The following is a 6,293-nucleotide window of genomic DNA, read 5'->3' as shown; positions in this document are numbered from 1 at the left end:
GCCCCTTTGTCACCTCAACGACGAGCTGCGGGTCCCACTCCTCCCCAACCGGGTTTTCGGCACCAGGAATTGTTATGGTTCGTTCGATTTAGGGAAGAGAAGAAAGCAAGCCCAGGCCGAAGTAGGTGTCAAAAAATAGTGATCTTTATTACACACTTTGCGCAGTCAGTGTGGGAAAGACAATTTGCAATACAATCCTTCGTCGACTGGACCGTCCCGTCTCCTTATATTGCCATCATGACATCACAGTTGGATCTTTACTGGAAATGATAACAATTGCCCTCCTCTTTAAAACCTTGTCCTTATATAGACATCAACTGCTACTCTTAAGAGAAAAACAAGTGTGTATTACATTGTGCATTTTGTGAAAGTGTATCTATCAGAAAAACTGTCCTCAGACGACCCTCCTATTATTACTAAGTGTGTATGTGAACGTGCGTGTGTTATATAAGTGCGTGCATGTGGTTACAGGCCGGCGTACGTGCAGAACTGAACGCAGACGGGCCTGGGCCCAACAGGACTGGTGGGTCTGAGCGGTGTGACTGCACTAAAGTGCAACAACTTAAGCAGATAACAAGAATGATACAGAACCTCAATAAACAGTCAGTGTGCATTAATATTTGCTCAGAATAACACAGATATAATTAAAAGATTATTCTGTCCACTGATTCAACAATGGTAAATGATTAATCAATGATAACTGATTATAAGAATACAAAATAAAATATCTCCTGATCACAAGACCAAACATTAACATTCTTTCTCTCTTACGGCGCCTAAGTTATGACCTCGGCAGTTGTTTCTCTGCTTTCTGTAAGGTGGGGGTGTGGAATGTGGTCTGTCTATCTCCCCTGTCTTAGACACAGAATCTCCTGCTTACAACCTTCTCTTCATGATTCAACAATTAAGCATGTAATACATTCACAGCAGATCAAGGATACAGAGTGATGCACACTTATCTAATAAACTAATAAGTGAATATGTTCTGTTAACTCAAAAGTATAATGAGAACTAAACTACATACAGCTCACACACTCTATATTAAAGGGTATAATATGATCTACAGCAGTATCATACTTCAACTACTTTGATTACAGATATAAGGTAACATATGATAACAGAATAATATCACAATTCCCCCTTTGATCTCTTTTCTTCAAAGAGATCACTTACAACATACACTCCAGCATTGCAAGGTCCAGTTCTTCTTGGTCCTGAGGCCCTCTGTCCCCTTTAACGGGTGGACCATCTGTGGGATGACCTCTGTGTTCACGCAGTTCAGATGCAAGCAAAGTTAGACTTACGACCATAACAGCAGTTACAGATGACACTCCCATCACTCCCCAATTCTCCCACAGCTTTATTTTGGTGCTTCAGTTTTGCACCCCCTTTTTAATGCCACCTTATACCTTTCAAACGTACTTAGACTAGAACCTCTGTCTAAGGAGCTTTTAACCTTTATTTTTATTGCTGCAGCTACCAGTGTCTTCCAGTTGGGTGATTCTCAGCTTCTTTCTTCGACCTCCGGGGTTAGACCACCCTTTAGTCATTGCACAGTTCTGGGGATTATTCTGCCCCGATTTCAAACAAAGATCTGTGTGTTTTGGGGTCACCGCCGTGTCCCCCTTTTTGCCAAGAGCCTCTTGAACCTCGTTGGTCTGGTGTTCCTGGTTTTCTCCAGCCCCTTCATGGTTATTGCTGTGTTTGTGGGATCCATCTTCTCCAGGAGCCCAAACGCCATGACACTTGACCTCAGTTGCTGTCTCGGCAGTCCCTACATCTGCCTCTGCTGTGAAGGGTCCTCACATCTCCGTGTCCCCGTCTGGTGTCTCTTCCTTTCTCTGCAAGAGACAGAAAACCAAAACACCTCTCTCCCTAGCCTTGATAATCTAATATTGTTATCCATTGTTCTTCTAATGATTCAAATTTGGTTTAAAATATTATGTTCAGGACTCTCTGACCCAGGGATTTATTCTAATCATAATCTATGTGTGTGTAAAAGAAATCAAAAATTAGTGAACCCTTTCTAAGTCTAACACATTATAAGCTTAAGTTTTACCATGGCTAAATTATTAAACACACAAATAAAGTCATAAAATGTTCATAAAACCATTGTTTGATGTTCGGACTCAACTCCCCCCTTTTTGACACACTCCCATGTGTCAATTCATTGGAGCTAGACAATTAAAAGAGAAGGTTAGTGACATCATATCTCAGAAAGTATCAGAAATTCTTCTCTCGAGTACCGTTGCTCCAGCCTTGTCATCCCTGAGGATCTTCAATCCCGGAAATTTCCCTTCTCCTCATGTAATAAAGTCTATCATCCTTCCATGGCCTGGTAACTGGTCTATCCAGAGCTGTAACATTTTGAAATGTACATACAACAAGCCAAACCACACCTTGGTCACACCAACCCTTTTCTGCCCTGAGGATGTCCAACGCCATCTTAGTCTGGACCAGGGTTGTAATAGTTTTGCAATTTTCATTAGTTTTTATTTTTATTTAGCTTCGACTTCAGATTTTCAATTTTATATCAGTTTTAATCAGTTTTTACCAATTGTTTGCTAGTTTCAATAATTAAGTGTAGCAAAATCCCAGTCCCATCATATCAGTCATGCTCTTGTGCTTATCCTCGGGTATTGTGACTATTAACTCTTGCAGCACCGGGTGCTCCTAATTTTGGTTCAAGTGAATTTATAAACTTTGTGAAGGGAATTGACTCCTCTGCACACTGGAATAAACATAATCAACATGATCCACATTTTACTGCGTGTTATTTCACCATCTTATTGATTCAAATGCTCCATCCTTATGTGGTTTGCGACATTATGTTTATCCACTCTGTCTCTAAATGTTTGAAGAATCTTCAAGTTTGGGGTCAAATTTTAAGAATTTGACCATAAGTGAAAGTTATGGTGTCATCACCCCCTTCAGGGCTTACCTTTCCCAGTTTTGATGATATTCCTCCCTATTCTTTGCAAATACCCCCTGTTGGTGGCGAGAAACTGTTGGTGTGGTCAAGTGGGTGCTATAGAAACAAAAGCTCAGGACAGAACAGTTATCAGTCATGTACTTCATACAAAATTAGCATATATTGAATTTCATATTGATCCTCTGAGCATAATGGTACATTTCAATTTGAATTTATCCAAACTAAACACAATAGGTTTTCTTTCTTTACTTTGCTCTTGTTCTTTTGCAGTCCCACATCCTATCACATGTCCCTGTCGATTATATTCTACTTTTAATAACTTACTATTTCAAGCGAGAACCTAAATCACGTGGACCAATGTTTTTTATTGCATAACTCTATTCGGAATGTGGCAAGTCATTCATAGGTATTGTTAAAGTTTTGGCGATTTTCCTCTATAAAATTTAATTGACTTTTTACAGTGGCCTGCTAAGGTTAATAGTAACATATTCCAGTCATGAGTGATATCAATAGTTTTTCTCCACTGTAGCATTTGGCATTCCCAATAATATCACATGATACCTTAATCAAAACACAGCTAATATAGCACACATCATGAGTTACTGATGCAAACATCAGTAACTCAGAATTAGCAACCAAAGTGTTAAGTCTGCAGTTCATACTTATGTGAAGCTACAGTCTCCTCCTCCAGTCTCTCTTATCCTCCTGCTCCTGAAAAAACAAAACAAAGCGAAGCATCCACCCTTCTCTTGTCCGCTGGGTGAATTGTTTATTGGCATTTACTAGTCCTAAAGTGGGTGCAGTCATTGTCTCAGTATCAAGTCAGTCAAAGCTTTTAGTCGTCAGTCCATCACAGTCCATTCACATGCATTCATCCACACACATTCATACCAGATTTTGCTGATAACGGAGTCTCCCGCGCAACCTATTCGAGCCTCCATCACCAGCAAGATGACGTCATCATTTTAAAAGGAAAACAATTCTTTGTTCTTTTGTTCTGGATTGACTCGCTGCAATCCTTTTAGACTCAGGACTTCTCATGTGATCAGTGTCCCATATAAGTGAATTTCTCCCAAGCCAATTACAATCATGGAGAAACACACTTTGCAACTGTTTTTGTAAGAATATTTCATAGCGCTTTAAATTTCAATCTTTCAGGCCTGGTTTAAAGAGCTGATTGTTAAATCATGAACTCACAAAATATCACCATATCACCACCGGTGGATCACACCTCTCAGATGTTTTTTTTTTCCTCAGTGCACTGTAACAAAAACGAAAACAGACATAACCAACAAAATACTACTAAAATAACACAAACTAGGGCCCGTTGCAGACATGTCCAAGCATAAAACTATCCCTCTCTCGCTTACGAGAAAGAACACAAGCCAAAGCTCACTGATAACATCAAGCTAGCGCTAAGCAAAGCCACAAAATCAACCAGAAATTCACAGGAACGTTTTGCTTCCTGCCGGGACAATATTGTGTGGGAATGAGAAGCTCAGGTGCCGTAACACCTTTTGTTCCTCCTTGAATTAAATCTCAATCACAGAAAATGCCGTACTCCATTCATCATTTTTCACTCTGTGCCACTGTTCCTCATCAGGGCTGTGTGAAGCACAGCAAAGAATTCAGTCAAGGCCTTGAGCCATAAACAGACAACACGCACAGACATTGTTTTCATAACCAAACCGTTTTCGACCTTATTCCTTAACTCTACATAAATGCCCTCTAGGTGACATATAACACATTCTAAATAATCAATGGTAATCAATGGCTCCTCATAAAAATTATGTATTGGGATGTTTGTGTGCAGCATTTTGCATATCAGCATAAGCAAAGCATTCTTCATTGCATCAGCGTATGTGTGTGTGCGTGTGGATCACTCTTCATTGCACAAGCGTGTGCATGTGTATGTGTGAATCAACATTCCAATTTGTGCATGTGTGTGTGTGTGTGTGTGTGTGTGTGTGTGTGTGTGTTTCTCTTCATTCTGAGTCAGTGCATGTAGATGTGTGTGTTTGTGTGGGTGTTTGTGTTCATCACTTTCCTGTTCTGGTGTTCTGGGTAAACCACAGCCTGAAGCGTGCCCTGGGGTCCTGCCCTCCTCCTTTTCAGTTTGTTTGCGACCATTGCTGCTGCTGCTGCTCAAAGTTCAGTCTGTCCTGGTTCTGACCCCAATCAGGGCAGTCCTTTCTCCAGTGTCCATGCTCACCGCAGGTGAAACCTGCATCTTCTCCTGTGTTTTTTGTCCATTCTGAGGTGCCTTCTGACCTCAGTTACTCCTCCTGTCCCGGTCACGCCCTTTTTGCTGCCCGGTCCTCCGTGTTGGTCCATCACTGTGTAAATGCAGAGTTATCAAGGTCAGCATTCTTTTGCTCGGCCTTACTTTTCCTTCGGGCTTGGCGGGCGTCTCGTCACAGCTCTGTCAGCTGACGCAGTCTGGGAATTTTCCCCCATGTAGTGAAACGGGCCTTAGATTTAGTGCTCTCCGTCTCTGCTGCATGAGATCACATTCCTGCAGCACTGTTGACATTTTCAGGTCGTTGTTGTGGGTCCAGCTGTTGCAGCATTTGGTCAGGGTCACGTATGGGGGAGAGCAGGAGTCCAGTCAGCCTCGGCTTTCAGGGCCGGCAAAGCAGCCTGTAATTAAATATATATAGAGAAAAACAAAAAACAAAAACAGACAAAAAACAAAAGCAAACGAACAGGAAAATGATGTTGTGTTGGCTGTATTACAACGAGAGGGGAGAAACACCGGGACCAGGCCCTGTGTCAGCCTTCTCTCCCCCTTTTTTTTGTTTTTTCTCTCCCGATATAATCAACTGCTAACCCACCAAGTTGACAGGACAACATGCACCTTGCTAAAATTCTTAAGATCATGTTTAAAAGCCCAAAAAGAAATTTTGTTTCATTCAGTAATCACTTGAATCAATCAATCAGCAGAAAACATGTCACAATTTGAATCTTTTAACCCCTAAATTTGTCATGTCTTCACTGGTTGGTCAGACCAGTGTCTTTTTCTTTGAAGTTAAATTGTTGTCCTGCAACCCAGAGAGTTTATTTGTCAGTAATGTATTTATCCTTTAACAACAGATGTATGTTAAGTTTCGCTGCTTTAGCCTTGCTGGAAAATCTTCACGTGTTCTTGAGTGTAAGCTGTTTCTTCATTGCGTGTGTGTGCATTTGTAGGCAGGCAGGTTAATTTTATCTTTTTCTCAAACTAGGCGTTACCTTAAAAGGAGCCTTTCTCTCAGATTTCTCTGCTTGTGTGTGTTTTTGTTTCACCTTTTTGTTGTGATGCTCCGGACGCCTTCCCAACCTCCACAAGTCCGTTGGCCCCAATTTTATGTGTTAAAACTTC

The sequence above is a fragment of the Copadichromis virginalis genome, linkage group LG3 (genome assembly GCF_057382275.1).
Source record: "Copadichromis virginalis isolate Kocher_CV1m ecotype Utaka linkage group LG3, C_Virginalis_male_GT1.1, whole genome shotgun sequence".
Classification (NCBI taxonomy): Eukaryota; Metazoa; Chordata; class Actinopteri; order Cichliformes; family Cichlidae; genus Copadichromis; species Copadichromis virginalis.
This window is presented reverse-complemented; position numbering follows the sequence as displayed.